Source organism: Cnephaeus nilssonii (genome assembly GCF_951640355.1).
Source record: "Cnephaeus nilssonii genome assembly, chromosome: 9".
Lineage (NCBI taxonomy): Eukaryota > Metazoa > Chordata > Mammalia > Chiroptera > Vespertilionidae > Cnephaeus > Cnephaeus nilssonii.
Window position 1 is genome coordinate 95989363 of NC_137080.1, and position 19629 is coordinate 96008991.

At 46.7% G+C, this 19629-nt stretch overlaps 1 long non-coding RNA gene across 2 annotated transcripts; it reads right to left on the reverse strand.

Moving 5' to 3' along the window:
• Positions 1–10837: 10837 nt before the first annotated feature.
• On the reverse strand, positions 10838–13850 carry LOC307105607. Of its 2 annotated transcripts, XR_013814038.1 has the most exons (5): positions 13798–13850; positions 12385–12783; positions 12139–12176; positions 11447–11620; positions 10838–11228 (listed from the first exon to the last, which is right to left on the reverse strand). It is a non-coding gene; the product is annotated as an uncharacterized lncRNA (long non-coding RNA). The 2 variants fall into 2 exon arrangements; XR_013814039.1 differs by lacking the exon at positions 13798–13850 and having other exon boundaries at positions 11002–11228; positions 12385–12888.
• Positions 13851–19629: the final 5779 nt, after the last annotated feature.

Sequence of the window (19629 nt, forward strand, 5' to 3'; positions counted from 1 at the left end):
TTGATGTTTCTATCTCTCCCTCTCCCTTCCTCTCTGAAATCAATAAAAAATATATGTATATTTTAAAAAATAGACTAAGAGATAGCCCTGAGCTGCTCAATGCCAGATGCCCACGTATGCCACTGGGCAGAGCTAAAGGTGGTGCCATTGTACCAAAGCAGGTGAGGGCAGCTCTACACAAAAAATGCTGAAGGCCAGAGCATCCCATCCCACCCCTCATTAACTCCCTCTCCATATTTATTCATGTTTTCTCTACTCCACATAATGGATGATGTTTTCTAATGCACTACTTCTTTATGCTGGTCTGTTATTTAACACTAGAGGCCCGGTGCACAAAATTCGTGCATGGGGGGAGGGGCAGTGTCCCTCAGCCCAGCCTGCACCCTCTCCAATCTAGGACCCCTTGAGGGATGTCCGACGGCCCATTTAGGGATCGGGCCTAAACGGGCAGTCAGACATCCCTCTCACAATCCAGGACTGCTGGCTCCCAACTGCTAGCCTGCCTGCCTTCCTGATTGCCCCTAACTGCTTCTGCCTGCCAGCCTGATCACCCCTAACCACTTCCCTGCCAGCCTGATTGATGCCTAACTGCTCCCCTGCCAGCCTGTTTGCCCCTAACTGCCCTCCCCTGCAGGTCTGGTCCCCCCTAACTGCCCTTCCCTGCAGGCCCAGTCACCTCCAACTTCCCTCCTCTGCCGGCCTGGTCACCCCTAACTGCCCTCCCTTGCAGGCCTGGTTCCTCCCAACTGCCCTCCCCTGCTGGCCTGGTCCCTCCCAACTGCCCTCCCTTGCTGGCCATCTTGTGGTAGCCATCTTGTGTCCACATGGGGGCAGCCATCTTGTGTGTTGGAGTGATGGTCAGTTTGCATATTACTCTTTTATTAGCTAGGATAGAGGCCTGGTGCACAGGTGGCAGCCAGCTTGTTTGCCCTGAAGGGTGTCCCGGATCAGGGTGAGGGTTCCCTTGGGGCATGGGGTGGCCTGGGCAAGGGGCCTGTGGTGGTTTGCGGCCTGGCCACGCCCCCCACGCCCCCCGGTGACCCAAGCAGAGGCCCTGGTATCTGGGATTTATTTATCTTCTATAATTGAAACTTTGTAGCCTTGAGCAGAGGCCAAGGCAGGCCAGGGCTGCAGAAGCTTGGCTTCCTCCATTGCTGGGGGCAACTCAAGCCTCCTGCTCTCTCCAGCTCCGTGGCTGCTGCCATTTTTGTTGGGATTTATTTATCTTCTATAATTGAAACTTTGTAGCGTTGAGTGGAGGCCTGGGGCAGCCAGGGTGTGCGGAAAGCTTGGCTTCCTCCATTGCTGGGGAAACCCAAGCCTCCTGCTCACTCCGTGGCGGCAGCCATCTTGGTTGGGTTAATTTGCATAGTCGCTCCTGATTGGCTGGTGAGCGTGGCTTGTGGGTGTAGCTGAGTGATGGTTAATTTGCATATTACTCTTTTTTTTTTAGATAGGCTATTTATTGTGTTATGTATTTACTTCAATTCTTTTTTTTTATTGAGGTATTATATGTGTACATATCTTACCATTACCCCTCCCCACCCCACACCCATACATGCCCTTACCCCCCAGAGTTTTGCGTCCATTGTTTATGCTTATATGCATGCATACAAGTCCTTCGTTTGATTTCTTATCTCCCCCACCTCTCCCTAACTTTCCCCCTGTAATTTGAAAGTCTGTTTGTTGCTTTACTGTCTCTGTATCTATCTTTTTGTTCATCAGTTTATAATGTTCTTTATTATCCATAAATGAGTGAGATCATGTGGTATTTTTCTTTCATTGACTGGCTTATTTCACTTAGTATAATATTCTCCAATTCCATCCAGGTTGCTGCAAATGATGAGAATTCCTTCTTTTTTATGGCAGCATAGTATTCCATTGTGTAGATGTACCACAGTTTTCTGATCCAGTCATCTGCTGACGGGCACCTAGGCTGTTTCCAAATCTTAGCTATTGTAAATTGTGCTGCTATGAACATAGGGGTGCATATATCCTTTCTGATTGGTGTTTCTAGTTTCTTCGGATATATTCCCAGGAGTGGGATTACTGGGTCAAATGGGAGTTCCATTTTCAGTTTTTTGAGGAAACTTCATACTGTTCTCCACAGTGGCTGCACCAGTCTGCATTCCCACCAGCAGTGCACGAGGGTTCCTTTTTCTCCACATTCTCGCCAACACTTGTCGTTTGTTGATTTGTTGATGATAGCCATTCTGACAGGTGTGAGATGGTACCTCATTGTTGTTTTGATTTGCATCTCTCGGATAATAAGTGACTTTGAGCATGTTTTCATGTGTCTCTTGGCCTTCCTTCTGTCTTCTTTTGAAAATATTCTGTTTAGGTCCGTTGCCCATTTTTTTATTGGATCATTTATCTTCCTTTTATTAAGTTGCATAAGCTGCCTGTAGATGTTGGAGATTAAACCTTTATCAGTGATGGCATTTGCAAATATGTTCTCCCATGCAGTGGGCTTTCTTGTTTTGTTGATGGTTTCTTTTGCTGTAAAAAAGCTTTTTATTTTGATGTAGTCCCATTTGTTAATTTTCTCTTTAGCTTCCATTGCCCTAGGGGCAGTGTCAGTGAAGAAGTTCTTTCGGCATATGTCTGAGATTTTGTTGCCTGTGGATTCCTCTATTATTTTTATGGTTTCCCGTCTTATGTTTAAGTCCTGTGTCCATTTTGAGTTTATTTTTGTGTATGGTGTAAGTTGGTGATCTAGTTTCATTTTTTTGCATGTGTGTGTCCAATTTTCCCAACACCATTTATTGAAGAGACTGTCTTGACTCCATTGTATGTTCATGCCTCCTTTGTCAAATATTAATTGAGCATAGTGGTTTGGGTCGATATCTGGATTCTCTAGTCTATTCCATTGATCTATATGTCTGTTCTTGTGCCAGTACCATGCTGTTCTGAGAACAGTGGCTTTGTAATACAGCTTGAAATCTGGTATTGAGATCCCTCCTACTTTATTCTTCTTTCTCAGGATTGCTGCGGCTATTCGGGGTCTTTTTTTATTCCAGATGAATTTTTGGAGAGTTCTTTCTAGGTCTGTGAAATATGCTGTTGGTATTTTGATGGGGAGTGCATTGAATCTGTAGATTGCTTTGGGTAGTATGGACATTTTAATGATGTTGATTCTACCAATCCATGAACATGGTATGTTCTTCCATCTGTTTACATCTTCCTCTATCTCTTTTTTCAGTGTCCTGTAGTTTTCCACGTATAGGTCTTTTACCTCCTTAGTTAAGTTTATTCCTAGGTATCTTAATTTTTTTGGTGCGATGGTAAATGGGATTGCTTTTTTAGTCTCTCTTTCTGTAAGTTCACTATTGGTGTATAGAAATGCCATAGATTTCTTGGCATTAATTTTGTATCCCGCTACATTGCCGAATTCATTTATTAAGTCTATTAGTTTTTTGATGGAATCTTTTGGTTTTTTTATGTACAATATCATGTCATCTGCAAATAAGGACAGCTTCTCTTCTTCTTTTCCAATTTGGATGCCTCTTATTTCTTCTTCTTGCCTAATTGCGATAGCTAATACTTCCAGTACTATGTCAAACAGGAGTGGTGAGAGTAGCTGAGTGATGGTTAATTTGCATATTACTCTTTTTTTTTAGATAGGATATTTATTGTGTTATGTATTTACTTCAATTCTACAATTTATATTTGCTTCACTTGCTTCTTTTTCAAATCTGCCTTTTTTTATAATGCTCTGTTTCTGCACAATGGATTAAATTCTTCCCTTTATATCAAACTACCTTCAGCCTGCGAGAGTTCTGTTCTCTGAGGTTTTTTTATCACCTGTTACTGTGCCTGCTGACTTGTCCCTGTGGGCCTGAGTGAGCCCATGTTTTCTATTCTGGCTCACCTTGGAAACAGTTGTCTTCAAGGCAGCCCCAGCTCTGGAGCTGGGCCGTGTCCCTGTGGGGTGGCTTAGCTTTGGGCTTTGTTCCACCCTTTGAGATTCACAGGTCCCCAACCATGTCTTTAAGTTATTAAGAAATAGTTCAGCTGGTGTGGCTCAATGGTTGAGCATCAACTTATGAACCAGGAGGGAATGGTTTTATTCCACACCGGGGCACATACCCAGGTTGCAGGCTCAATTCCCAATAGGGGGTGTGCAAGAGGCAGCCAATCAATGATTCTCTCTCATCACTGATTTTCTCTCTCTCTAAAAGCAATAAAAACATATTTTTAAAAAATAGTTCAGCCCTGGCTGGGTAGTTCAGTTGGTTAGAGAATCGATTGTCCCAATATGCTAAGGTTGTGGGTTCGATCCCTCGTCAGGGCACATACAAGAATCAACCAATGGCCTGGTTGGCATGGCTCAGTGGTTGAGTGTGGACCTATGAACCAGGAGGTCATGGTTAGATTCCCCATCAGGGTATTTGCCCGGGTTTGGGGCTTGATCCCTAGTTGGGAGGGGGTGGGGTGCAAGCCCATCAATGATTCTCTCTCATCACTGATGTTTCTATCTCTCTCCCTCTCCCGCTCTGAAATATACTAGTATATATAACTGGCCAGGCAATAGCCAGCCAAGAATGGCTCAGTTAGTTGGGCATCCCTCTGAGCACTAAAAGGTTGCTGGTTTGATTCCCTAGCAGGGCAGCACTTGCCCGAGTTGTGGCTGGATCCCCGGCAGGGGGCGGGCAGGAGGCAGCCTATCAATGTTTCACTCTCACATCAATGTTTCTCTCTCCCTTAAAATCAATAAAAATATGTATTTTAAAAATCAACCTATGAATGCATAAATAAGTAGAACAACAAATCAATGTCTCTGAAATAAAAAGATTGAATAGTTCAGACACAAAAATATGAAAAATATTGTCATGAGCTCCCATGGAGGTCCAAGTACACCTCCGTGACTGCATCAGTCTCCCTACCCACCCCCTTACCGTGTCACACCCCGGGAACCACTACATCTGTTTCTGCCTTTACTATCTATACTAATAAAAGGGTAATATGCTAATTAGATAGGGAGACTGGACATCTTCCAGACGTCCCACTTCCTTCCGGACAAAGTCATGGTGGTGGGGGGCGAGGCAGAGGCTGTTTGGGGCTATCAGGCCAGCAGAGGAGGGCAGTTGGGGGCCATGAGGCTGGCCGGGGAGGGCAGTTGGGGGCCATGAGGCTGGCTGGGGAGGGCAGTTGGGGGCCATCAGGCCAGAAGGGGAGAACAGTTGGGGGCCATCAGGCCAGAAGGGGAGCAGTTAGGTGGTGATCAAGCCGGTAGGCTGGCAAGTGGTTAGGAGCCAGCTGTTCTGGATTGTGAGAGGAATATCCAACTGCCTAAACCAGATGGGGCCTAAACCGGCAGTCAGACATCCCCTGAGGGGTCCCAGATTGGAGAGGGTGCAGGCCCAGCTGAGTGACCCCCTCCCCCGTGCATGAATTTCATGCACTGGGCCTCTAGTACTTCTCTAATATACTATTCCGTTGTAAATGCTTTTAAACATCACATACTAAGGTACCCTTCTGTGGGCTGCCCTTCGCTCCCCATTGAGACTAACCGTGCTGGTGTGTCAGTCACACCACTGCCGCAGGGCACTTCATTGCTGAGGTGTATTGTATGAAGAGACGCGCTACCCATTTTCCTGCTGCAGAATGTCTGAGTAGCTTCCTTTTCTTCCGCTAGCCAGGGCTTTGTGTACATTAACCCTGTATATGCTCATGAGTGTATTACCAGAAGTGGAAACACTGGATTTTAAAATTTTTTGCCTCATATTTAAGATATTGCCAAATGATTTTCCAAAGGACTTATATAAAGTCACATTCCCACAAGCAATATCCAAAACAGTTTGTCAGTTTATTTCTCGCCTCCAGGATTTCTTCACAATCTACTAGGTGTACCGGTTAATAATGCGGATTTTTTTCAATAGCTGGAGTTACATGTATGTTGATATATATGCGATTTGATATGTATGCTGTTTTGTTGTATTGACAGCAAGCTTCAAAACTTCATATGTCAAATTTGCTGAAGGTGTTAACATCATAGATATTTTTACGCTTAAAAATGTCAAATTTCAAAAAAAAATGTCAAATTTCGTGCCAAAAAGAGAGCATTTGCGGGAAGTTTTAATTCATTATTTTGAAGAAAAAGTTATCGTATACTTCGGGAAGCTTATGGTGAACATGTTCCATCTCAAGATACTTGAGAACGCTGGTGTAAATGCTTTAAAAGTGATGATTTCGATGTGAAAGACAAAGAATGTCCAGGTCAACTGAAAAAGTTTGAAGAACAACAATTACAAGCATTATTGGATGAAGATGCGTGTCAAACTCAAAAACAACTTGCAGAAAGATTAGACCTTGCTCAGCAAACAATTTCCGATCGTTTACAAGCAATGGGAAAGATTTTAAAGGAAGGAAAATGGGTGCCACATCAACTGAACGAAAGACAAATGGAAATCTGAAAAGTCATCAGTAAAATGTTGCTTCAACGGCATGAAAGAAAGTCTTTTTTTGCATCGAATTGTGACTGGCGATTAAAAGTGGATTTATTTTGAGAATCCCAAATGCACAAAATCATGGATTGATCCAGGTCAATCATCAACATCGACTGCAAGGCCAAATTGCTTCAGAAAGAAGACAATGCTCTGCATTTGGTGGGATCAGGAAGGTGTGGCGTATTATGAGCATCTAAAACCAGGTGAAACCGTTAATACTGATCGCTACTGACAACAAATAATCAATCTGAACCACAATTTGATCATGAAACGACCAGAATGTTCCAGAAGACACGGCAAAGTAATTTTGCTTCATGATGACGCACCATCACACACTTCAAAACCAGTTAAAGACACGTTAAAAGATCTTGCCTGGGAAGTACTAACCCACCCGCTGTATTTACCAGCCCTTGCTCCTTCAGATTACCACTTGTTCCCATCGATGGCACACGCACTTTCTGAGCAGCACTTCAAAATGTACAAAGTGGAAAATTGGGTCTCTGAATGGTTTGCCTCAAAACAAGAAAAGTTCTATTGGGACAGTACCCACAAATTACCTGAAAGATGGGGGAAATGTGTAGCTAGCGATGGACATTACTTGAATAAAGTACTTTTGATGTTTCTCTTGGAATTAACGTGTTTTCTTTGATTACAAAATCCGCATTAATTGATACACCTAGTAAATGACATTCACAAACTTCCTTGGCACAAGTTTGGATCTGCCCCACAGACCAAGGCTGACCCTAGCTGCAGGAAGACTAGTCCCTGGACCCAGACAGGAGCAGCCACCAGCTCCCGGCTCTATGCTCAGTGGCTGGAGCGCAGTGGAGAGGTGAAGTCAGAGGTAACAGCTAGACTAGGAGGCCCTTAGTGGATGGTCCCTGTAAAGACTGGCTTTCACTAGGATTTTGGGCACAAGACCCAAGTCATGATTTGGAAGAACCCCTGTGGCTGTTGTGTAGATAGACCGCCATGGGTCCCGGGTGGCAGCCAGCCCGTTAGGAGCTGTTGGGGTCATGGAGGTGGGCTGTCTAGGTGAGTCCACGGTGGCTCCCAGCAGAGTGGAGTAGCAGGTCTGAGAAGTGGTCTAACCTGGGTGTTTTCAAGGCAGTGCCAGCACGACTTGCTAATGAATTCGATCCAGTATGCAAGGAGTCCAGCAGACTCCCAGGGTTCTAGCCAGAGCAACTGGCAGGTGGAGGTGTCTGGAGGGGTGGGCACTGGTGAGTATTCCTGGGATGAGACAGGTGGCCAGGCCCAGGAGGTTTGCTGTCTGGGTGGCTGAGCTAGGCCAGTCTCTGCTCAGAGTAACCATACCAGGAGAGCTAGGGGAGATCTGCTGTGGGGTGCGGGGAGACTGGTTACTTCTCAAGTTGTTCCACTCCTAGAACCTGGTGGGGTGAGAAAGAGGGTCTCGGGGTGGAGGTCTTCTCAAATCAACTCCAAGAAATTCGGGCAACGGAACCAACAGAGTCTAGGGACAAGTGGGCATCGAAGAGATGCCAGCTAGGGGCTAGCGAAGGCCAAGATGCCGACTAGGCTGTGTGTTAACAAGCTCTTTGAAATAGGACTGTGGCTCATAACCTCAATAGGGTTTGCTGTGTGCCAGGCACTGTTTTAAGTGCATTTATTTACATACCTTTAACAACTCTGTAAGGGTAGGTACTGTTTTATCCATTTACAAATGAGGAAATTGTGAGCAGCTAAGTAAATTTAGCCAAAATTAGTCAAGTGTTTAGTCTGACACCAGAATCTTAACTATACTTCCTATGTGATGGTCACCCTGAAAGTGCTTATGAGCCCGAGCCGGTGTGGCTCAGTGGACAGGCCATCGGCCCGTGGACGGAAGGGTCCCAGGTTCGATTCTGAGCAAGGCGGCCTTGGTTGCAGGTTGCCCAGCCCTGGTCGGGTGCATGCAGGAGGCAACCAATCCGTGTCTCTCTCCCTTCCACTCTCTAAAATCAATGGAAAAACATCATCAGGGGAGGATTAACCAACAAAATGAAAAAGAAAAATGGACTTATGAAAAACAGCTGCAACAGAACTAGAATTCACCCATATTTATGAAACTCGAGACATAAATCCAAATATTGTATCAAGGATGTAGAATAGCCCTAGCTGGTTTGGCTCACTGCATAGAGCGTCGGCCTGGGGACTGACGGGTTCCGGGTTCGATTCCAGTCAAGGGCATGTACCTTGGTTGCGGGGACATCCCCAATGGGGGGTGTGCAGGAGGCAGCTGATCAACGCTTCTCTCTCATCGATGTTTCTAACTCTCTATCCCTCTCCCTTCCTCTGTAAAAAATCAATAAAAATATATATTTTTTAAAAAGGATGTAGAATAAAAGCATCAAGAACAGCCAGGGCCCTGGCCAGTGTGGCTCACTTGGTTGGCCATCCTCCCATGAACCAAATAATTGCCAGTCGTCTGGTCAGGGCACAAGCCTGGGTTGCAGGCTCCATCTCTAGTAGGGGGCAGGCAGGAGGCAACCGACCCAATGTTTCACTCATACACGGTAGATGTTTCTTCCTCCCTTCCTCTCTAAAAAATCAATACAAAATCTTTTCAAGTCAGGTAAGGCATGATAAAGCCACAATTCAGCTGGTGGTTTCCTCTGATTGGGAGAAAAAGAAAAACTGATGCTCAGAAGCTGGGTGATGGTTGGGTACACGGGGAGAATGGAATTTGAATCCTGGTACTTCCTCTCTCTGGGCTTTAGCAAATTATTTAACATCAGGGAGCCTTTCTTTTCTTGGCTGTAAAGTAGACAAAGTTCATTTGTAGGGATTCAATGAAGTGAAGCATGCAAAAAGTATAGACTTATGTACCAGTTACATGGTGGCTAAGATATACACAACGAGGCCTGAGATCCAAATAGAATCATGTGCTTGGGACCTTCTATCATTAAGTAATATTTAATGGTAATGACTCAGAAATCCATGGAGGAAAAATCCAATTCTTCTACCCCAACACCATCACAGTTCTAATCCCCTCTGTAAACAAAGTAACCTTAACTGGTACAGATTAGTTCAGTTCTTGCCCTAAGGACATTAGGGAGCCAAGTGAAGGATTTTAATTTTATATATATATATATATATATATATATATATATATATATATATATATATATATATACACACACACACACACATACACATACACACACACACACACATACTTTAATCCACCTTTTAGAAAACATGTTCTTTTTAAACAGAGATAATCCGAAATCAGGTGATCTTGCCCTTTAGGAGTAAAAGGGCAATTTCAAGAAAAACTAGCAAAAGTGATAAGAAAAATAAAGGATGGAAAAGATCTTTGATCAGTTTAAGTGTGGGGACCAATCTAGAAATGTTCAGGTAAGAATTTTTAAAACAGGAGTCAAGCCCAGCCATTGGGGCTGTGGTTGAGCGTCCGGCACATGCCCAGGCTGTTGGCTAGATCCCTAGTAGGGGGCGTGCAGGAGGCAATCAATGAGAGATCATGGATATCTCTCGCTCTCCTTCTCTGAAGTCAATATATATTTTTAAATTACCAACTGGAGCCCTGACCAGTGCTGCACAGTGGTTAGAACATTGGCCTGCACACCAGGGGGTCCTGGGTTCAATTCCAGATCAAGGGCAATTACGCGGGTTGCAGGATCTCCACCCAGGTTGCCTGAGGAAGGCACAAATAGATGTTTCTTCTCTCCCCCCTCCCCTCTAGTCTTCTCTAAAAATCATGGAAAGATCAACTCCTCTGAGGATTAAAAGAAAAATTACCACCTAGAGTAATGACCACCATCACTACCAACCCTCTCCATAATTTTATTATTAATCCTGTAAAACTATAACCTATTTTTTTAAAATATATTTTATTGAATTTTTACAGAGAGTAAGAGAGAGGGATAGAGTTAGAAACATAGATCAGCTGCCTCTTGCACACCCCCTACTGGGGATGTGCCCGCAACCAAGGTACATGCCCTTGACTGGAATCGAACCTGGGACGCTTGAGTCCGCAGGCCAAGGCTCTATCCACTGAGCCAAACCGGTTTTGGCTATATATATATATATATTTTTTTTTATTTCAGAGAGAAGGGGGGGGGGGATAGAAACATCAATGATGAGAATCATTGATTGGCTGCCTCCTGCACACCCGCTACTGGGGATCAAGCCCACAACCAGGACATGTGCCCTTGACCAGAATCAAACCTGGAACCCTTCAGTCCCCAGGCTGACACTCTATCCACTGAGCCAAACGAGCTAGGGCCAGTATATTCTTTTAAAATACATCTAGACAACCTGTTTTAACCAACTTGGCAAAAGGCAAATTAGGCACCTGTCAGTATTATAAAAACCCCAAGTCCTTGTTAATAGCATCTAGTACATTAGAATTTGATGGTGGCCAATCTAGAAATCCATAACATCGATTTTAACGTATGGCACAATCTGGTTTTAGTTTTTGTACATACCTACCTATAAAATGATAGAGCTAGATGTCAACTGTAGTACTGTTTCACTGGTAGTTACTACCTTTCACATCCTGAAATCTTTTTTGAACCATCACTGAGACCAAAGAATCCACTTCATTTGCTTTAATGTGTTTTATTGGAATCGTTTTGATAAAGCCATATATGTACCCGTTTAAAAAAGTGAAAGCTACTGATATTTGTTCCCAAATTTCTAGGCAGTATTTTCCTCCGGCGAGTTGACAGCTGCTCACACGGGCTAATGCAGGAAAAGATGGGAGTTCCTAGGATCTGCCCAACACCAGATAGCATCCTTTGAGTGAGCAAAACCCTGAAATGTCATAAGAAAAGCATGTATTAGAACCATACAGGCAACTGCCATCACAAACATCCAGCTGGGCAGGCAGGGAAGCTGCCACAGGGTGGAAAAGGGAGGTGGGATGAGTGGATCAGATGGTTTCCAAGATCCTCAGAGAAATGCTCAGAGACTCTAGTCCAACCAGGTCATCACTACCACTCTGGGGTTGCAAGAAAAACCAGCAGACTCACCGTAGCAGCCAGAGAGAAGGCCCCTGGCTCTTGTCATGGCCCGAAGTGGCAGGAACCGCTTATTACCTAGGCATCCCAGCCATCTCAGCCCTCCAACAGGAGTAACGCAGGCTCTCAGGCCACCAGGTGGATCTCTGAAGGGGCACTGCCCTGGCGGGGCTTCCAGAACGCATGCTAGAAAGATGAAAAGGGCAACCCGTGAGGACAGAGGTAGGACCCACCCAGTCGCTCTTCTCAGAGACCCAAATATCCAGAGTTCCCCAAACGAGTCAGAACTTAATTTTTCACTTCAGAACCAGCGTCAGAGACTCTAGTCTGAGAAATCATCATTCCCAATTTAGGGAGACCTGGACCAGGGAAGGCCACTCTGGGAAGGGACTGAGTACACTCAAAGACACAGGGATGGGGACGGAAAGAAGCGGGAAATAACGTTAGAACTGCACAGAATGTAAGGGACTTGGGAGTAGGAAAAGTGGTGGAGAAACAAAATATAGGGAGTTACAGATTTTTCAGAAGCAATCATCACAAAAGAAATGTAAGCCAAAAAGTGTCCCTTGGAAAATCACCAAATGAAATGAAATGTATACATCGTTGCATTTGTTCACTAGAAGGCAGCAGGCTCCGTAGAGCCCCATGCAAGCAAGAGGACGGTCTCTGAGCGGAAGCTGGAGCGCTCGCACACCTCCACTCACCTTCCCTCAAGGATGACACCGGTGGACACCTTAAGCCCCTAATGGAGAAATGAAACAGGAATAAGGGGTTAATAAGGGTTGCTGGCCACCAACTTCTCCCAGGAACTAGGGATCCAGCCCTGGGGGGGGGGGGGGGGGTCAGCGCGCTGCGGTGATGGCGTCAGAGAGACACTCAGAGTCACCTGGAGTCATCATCCCCGTCCTACCCCGGGCGACCGCAGCCATTCGTCTCGCACACCCTCTTACCCTCAAGGCGCGGTGACCCGCCTGCGGGAATCCGGGGCCTACAAAGAAACACGCCTCCAGCCGAGTGCCCGTGCCGCGGGCTGTCAGTTCCAAGCAGTGGCGTCACGCGGACATCAGCCACTCTAGTCTGAAATGGCGATTCCTCCTGCTCAGCCCGAGACTGCGGTCCCCTCCGCAGCAGGGCCCCGTAGTACCTGCCGGGGAGCCGTGCACAGATGGCCGGGGCGCCGCACCGCCGCCATCCCCTCCTTTGGGGGCAGGCTGGCACTGCGCCTCACGCACAGGCGCCATGAAGCAGTTCCAGACAAAGAGACCCGCGGCGCCGGGGCCCGGCTATTTATGGCGGCGTGAGGCCGGGGCCTGGCGGCCGTAGCTGTCCTCTTAGATGCCTGCTTCCACCTGCGACATTTCCCCATTGTTCATCCAAACAAAAATAAAATAAAGGGAGAGAGGCCATCAGTGAATGTCTCACACTCTCCCGGGCAAATATTCAGAGATATTTTGTGAATTTTGAAAAACAAAAAACAGGTGCCCTGACTGGCCAGGCGGGAGGCAGCCCGCGCCGCCGCGTGCGCGCGCAGCGAGCGCTCCACGGGCCGCGGGGGCCTCCGGGGGGGACTCCCGCCTCCGGGTCCGCACCAGGCCCAGTTTGGGGTCCGCTCACCCTCTGGGACTGTCACCCCGCTACGAGCAGCAAACTCTGAATCAGCAGCCCCACTGGAGCCCACAGACCCGTCAGGCACATAGTGTCACGGCTTTTACTTCTTTAACCTTTTCTGGCCTGACTGGCTGTGATAAACCGCGCGTATTTAAAACTCAGAATTCGAGCCCCGGCCGCTCTGTAGTGGCAGCCTGCGCGATGAAGGTCCGGGTTGGACTCGGGTCTAGGGCGGCGCAGGCTCCGACCTGGTCCGGGCTCGCGGGGGAGGCGATGTGATGTTTCTCTGTCTGCCCCCTTCCCCCGTGTGAGGATGCACTACCCCGGCCTCTCCTGCTTGGACATGTTTTCTGAAATATCTTGTTTTACGTTTTTTCCCATAGCTTGGAGCAAACGGCCTGCACCTGCAGCCCAGGTACACTCCCCGGCCGCCCGGGGCGCCCCCCTCTGCCTGAGCTGTGCGCCCACCAGACCTCCCGTTCTCTCCCGAGGTCCAGGCCGCTCCCCGCTGCTGGGGCAGCCCTGACCAGCCCCTGAATCAGAGAACACAACCCCCTCGGGCTGACCCCTCGGCTCCGCGGCGGGGAGGGGAGGCAATACCAGCTCTTAAACTCACGTCTCTTGGCCTGGCTCCTGTGGGCGCGGACCTAACGCCTCTCCCTTCCATTCTCTCAAAATCAATGGGAAAGTATCCTCGAGTGAGGATTAACAAAAAATAAAACACAAAATTCGATCTTTTTTAAAACCATTCTAACCTTTTTTAGGTGTCCGCTTCAGTGGTGTTAAGTATATTCGCATTGTGGTGTAACCGACCTCCAGAACTTCTTCCAGGAAACAACTCCTCCCCAGCCCTCCTCCTGCGTGTCCCGCTCTGAGCATGGGAGTTGGCCAAAAGCAGTGGAGGTGTTCGGGAGGCTCTGCACGGCGCCGTGTGGAAGGTAGCCTGGGGAGCAAACCAGTTGGGGTGGGTGGCAACAGCCAGGCACTATTCTCCCACCAATCTTTGCTCTCAGAAATCTTCCCTAGTCATTCGCTCTTGCCCCTTAATCCATAGACTTGATCCCACCTACTTAGACCTTCTATACCGCACCCCCCCCCCCATTTATAAATTCAAGTGTTTTTTGGCGATGTGTGTTGGCATCTTTTTAAGGCAGAATAGTAAGAAGCTAGGGAAATTCCTTGACAAGTGGAATAAGGGAAACTGAGATAAAATAATTAGACAAAGCCAAACAATTTTTTAAAATATGTCTTTATTGCCCTAGCAGATTTGGCTCAGTTGATGGAGCGTCAGCCTGCAGACTGAAGAGTCCTGGCTTTGATTCTGGTCAAGGGCACATGCCCAGGTTTAGGGCTTGATCCCCAGTATGGGGCGTGCAGGAGGCAGGCATTCAATGATTCTCTCTTATCATTGATGTTTCTATCTCTCTCTCTCCCTCTCCCTTTCTCTCTGAAATAAATAAAAATATATTTTTAAAAGATATGTTTTTATTGACTTCAGAGAGAGGAAGGGAGCAGGAGTGAGATAGAAACATCAATGATGAGAGAATCATTAATCGGCTACCTCCTGCACACACCCTACTGAGGATCAAGCCTGAAACCCAGGCTTGTGCCCTGACCAGGAATCAAACTATGACCTCCTGGTTCCAGAGTAGAAGTTCAACCACTGGGCCACACCAGCGGGGCAAACATACGGTTTTATCTTCCCTAACCAAGAACACAGGAGCAAATGGTTTACACATTCCAGATTGCCCAGGACAGATTGCCTTAGTTCCATCCCTCTTCAATAATGTTCTTTAAAAATAAAACTAATCATGCGCTAGCCGGTTTGGCTCAGTGGATAGAGCATCGGCCTGTGGACTGAAGGGTCCCAGGTTCGATTCTGGTCAAGGACACATGCCTGGGTTGCGAGCTTGATCCCCAGTGTGGGGCATGCAGGAGGCAGCTGATCTATGATTCTCTCTCATCATTGATGTTTCTGTCTCTCTCTCTCCCTCTCCCTTCCTCTCTGAAATCAATAAAAAAAAAACTAAAAAATTATTTAAAAAATAATTATATATGTAAAAAGCTAAGCAACTGTTCCACTGGTCGCTATGATGCACACTGACCACCAGGGGGCAGATGCTCAACGGATGCACTCCCATAGCAGGACCACCGCTCAGTTGACTGACAGACACCAGACACAGGGCTCACGGCTGGCCGCTGCAACCCAGAGACCCAGCTTGTGGCTGGCCACCGCATCCTGGCCACCACACCCCAGAGACCGCAGCAGAGCAGCAGCGAGCCTACCGAGCAGCGGCAGTGGCAGGCGCAGCGGGGCCAGGATGAGCAGGAGTGGCAGGCAGAAGCTGCAGGCGGTGTTGGACTGCCGGTTTGGGCCCAATCCCCGCAGGCCACTCTGAGGGACCCCACTGGTGCACAAATCCATGCACTGGGCCTCTAGTAAAAAATAAAAGTAATCAGAAAGTAATCCTGGCCCCTCTCTATGCACATTTTGACAAATCAACATATTAAGAACACACCTGAAAAGCTAATGAATATTCTGTTGAGACCCTCGCCTGAGATCTCCCCTGGAATTCCTGCCACCCAAAGAAAGGTAAAAAGCCTCAAGACAAAGGATCCACTGTGCTCTCGCCAGAGCATGCCATGCCTTGTATCTTTGCTGCTTTTCTCCTAAACTCTGAAGGAAAGCGTCTGCAAAGCCCCCTTTTCTCTGACTTCCTCACTCCTGTTACTTTTTCTAAAGGCCTTCCTTTGTTTCACAGTCCCCAGCTGGACTCGTGAAATTTTTCCTACAGGAAATCAAGACTCCACACACTACCAGTGGGCCCTAGGCAGAACCACCCTGGGCCCAGACCCCTTCTGGTAATATTTTTTAAAAATTGATTGGAGAGAGAGAGAAACATCAACTTGTTGTTCCACCTATTTATGCATTCATTGGTTGATTCTTGCATGTGCCCTGACTGGCATCAAACCTGACACCTGGCTTACCAGAATGATGCTCTAACCAACTGAGCCACCTAGCCAGGGCCTGTCCGCTAACATTTTAAGCAAAAGCCACATATAACAAGGTGACTTGAGGCTTCTGAAGCATACAAAATCAGTCTCCTTTTTGAGTCACATAATTTAGGCACAGTGAGCAGACAGTGAAGCTTGGAAGAATGCAATTGTGGGTGCAGGAAATATCCTTCACTTTCTTCTGCAATTATCTGCCCTACCTTCCCCCAAGGTTTTTGACTCCATCAAAAAATCTCTTCCAGCCGGCCGGTGTGACTCAGTGGTTGGCTCCATCCCCAGAGGGGATGTGCAGGAGGCAGCCAATCAATGATTTCTCTCATCTGTTTCTATCTCTCTATCCCTCTCTCTCAAAAAATAAATAAATAAATAAAACATTTTTTAAAAATCTCTTCCAAGAATCCTGTGGTATTCACTAGATTTCCACCTGTGGCTGATGCTGCAAAGTGATTTTGCTTGAAATTTCAAGATGTGTTATGTATACAAGTAGACAACGGCTTATATCCACTTCCCTAGTGAGGGAGACATGAACTTAATTGGCCTAGCCTCAGGAATTCTCTTTTCTGCTCTATCACCGTCACTGGAGATCCCCCTGACCCTCATTGCTGCTGCTGCCAATGGCTCAACACTTTTAAGGCCTTTCCAGCCTTAGGCTCCACTGACAGCAATGAGCCCTACCACCAACTGGGGCTCCCGGCAGCACAGACGCCTCCCTGCTCCCCACCTCTCTAAAAACACACTCCGGAGTAGCCTCTGGTGCAGCGTTTTCTCAACTTTGGTTGCACATTAGAAACACCTGAGCAACTTGAACTCCATACAATGCCTTACTTAGCCCACTCCCAGAGATTCCGAATCGCCTTGGGAGAAGGCCTGGCATATATATATTTTTGTTTTGTTGTTGTTAATCCTCATCCGAGAATATTTTTTCCATTAATTTTTAGAGAGAGTGGGAGGGACAAGGAAACATTGATGTGAGAGAGAAACATCAGAAACATCTGATTGGTTGCCTCCTGTACACACTCTGATAGGGCTGGGGATTGAACCTGCAACCCAGGTACTTCCCCTTGACCAGGAATTGAACCCAAGACCCTTTGGTGCACAGGCCGGCACTCTAACCACCGAGCAACACCAGCCAGGGGTATAAGTTTTTTCTAGCCTTCCCAAATGATTTTTTAAATATATATATATTTTTTATTTTTTTATTTTTGGTATAGCAAAAGGTGGAAATTTATTGAGAAACAAGCACAGACTCCCACGTGGGGAGGGGAAGAGTCCCATTGAGTCCCTTTTCTCTATGGTTTATAAAGGCTGCAGATCTTTGTGCCTTGATATCCCCTCTGATTGCTCACTATCCCCCTTAGATTGGTTACTATAGCAACTCCAGAGCTCAAACCTCATGTGTGAAGTACGTGAGATTCCCTCCTTTTTCTCCCTCATTGTTTCCCTATTCCCTCTAAAAATATATTTTTATTGATTTCAGAGAGGAAGGGAGAGGAAGAGAGACACAGAAACATCTATGATGAGAATCAATTGACTGCCTCCCATGTGCCCCACACTGGGGATCTAGCCTGCAACACAGGCATGTGCCCTTGACCAGAATCGAACTGTGACTTCCTGGTTCATAGGTCGACGCTCAACCACTGGTCAACACTGGCCGGGCCCAAATGATTTTAATATCACTACGTTAAAGAACCAGAACTTGAATGGCTTGAAGCTAAGAGATATATTCCCTATATTGCACTTAGTATATCCTATTATCATAGGCTATATTATACTTTACCTATCTGTGAATAAAACAGGCCTTTGAGAATTGGCCCAGTTACCAAAAGACCTCTTATACTCCTTTCCTGTACCAGCTTTTGAGAAGGGCTTCCTGTATGTTGTCATTTCTAAGATGTTGGATTTCCCCAGAGGGTAATTTATTGAAAGAGGTAACGTGGAATTTTAATTTTGTTTGATTTCGGAGTAGGTATTTCCAGACTGTTTTTGGCAGGAAGCAGGCTGGGATTCCCTCCGGTTAGAGGCAGTGTTCAGGACTCCTAACTGCTAGCAGGAAGAACCCCTGGGGAGGGCTTGGTGGGCCCATTTTCCCTATCTCCCCTGCTCTAACAGCTTTTATCTTCTCCTTTCTGCATTAAATTTGCTATTACTTTAAATTGGTATTCTTTTGAGACTGTCCATAAAAAGGACAAAGAGGGCGCCGATTGTTAAAACAGGGATAAAAACCCTACTTAGAACCAGACATGAACAGCCCAATGCCGACAGTGCCCAGTTTGGAAACAGCCCGGCCCCCAAACCATCACGTGAGCTCATTTTGCCCTGGATGTGATTGCAGTGACACCCCCACATGCTCACCTACAAAAAGCGCTTTAGAATACCTGACGTGTAGAGGGTAGTTGGGGGTGGGTGACTGGGGTGACTCAAAGAACCTGGTATAACCCTAACCGGTTTGGCTCAGTGGAGAGCATCGGCCTGCGGACTGAAAGGTCCCAGGTTTTTGTGTTTTTTTAAAATATATTTTATTGATTTTTTACAGAGAGGAAAGAGAGAGGGATAGAGAGTTAGAAACATCGATGAGAAACATCGATCAGCTGCCTCTTGCACACCCCCTACTGGGGATGTGCCCACAACCAAGGTACATGCCCTTGACCAGAATCGAACCTGGGACCCTTGAGTCCGCAGGCCGACGCTCTATCCATTGAGCCAAACCGGTTCCGGCAAGGTCCCAGGTTTGATCCCTGTCAAGGGCATGTACCAGGGTTGCGGGCACATCCCCACTGGGAGGTGTGCAGGAGGCAGCTGATCCATGTTTCTCTCCCTTGGATGTTTCTAACTCTCTATCCTTCTCCCTTCCTCTCTGTAAAAATAATTTTTTTTTTTTTTTAAAGAACCTGTTATAGTGCCTATCCCCATCCCTCTTATAGCCAGGCCCCCGGACGCTTGAGTTACCTCCCTCCTCCACTCTCACTTAGATAACTGCAGCTAGGCTGGCCATGGCTGAAGGTGTCACTTGTCTATAGCACATTTCTGCTCAAAATGCTCTTAGAACCGTGGAAGTGAGGCCATCTGGGTAAGACAAAAGGAGGCAGCCAAAACTGAGAGGATAAATGGTTGCCTTTGATCTCCAGCTGGGGTTTACAGAACCAGTGTGAACCTGCACCTCATTTTTGCTGTTTGTCCACCCCCAAATGTATTTACTGTGTAACGGAAATGAAAGATTGGAGGACTCAGAGGTCAGAAGTGGGCACTGAAAAGCTCTGCCCACATAAGTGCAGGTGAGGACCCACAACGCCCTGAACCCGGCCTTTACCCACACCAACCTCTTCTACCCAAACCGCTTTTGCTGCTCCAGTCTCTACTCTTCTCTATAACAAGTCCCACCCCAATCAAAATGGTCACCTCGAATTTTTGTTTTCTGATACCGATGTCATTTACCACCTAAAATTAAGTCCCCACAAAATAGCCAGAGCCATGGCTTTTAATATGTGCACCTGTCTTCAGAGGCACTGTCCCTTTCACTGTCTATGGAATGCAGATATTTCAGAAGAGTCCATTAACCTCCCAAATAAAAACAG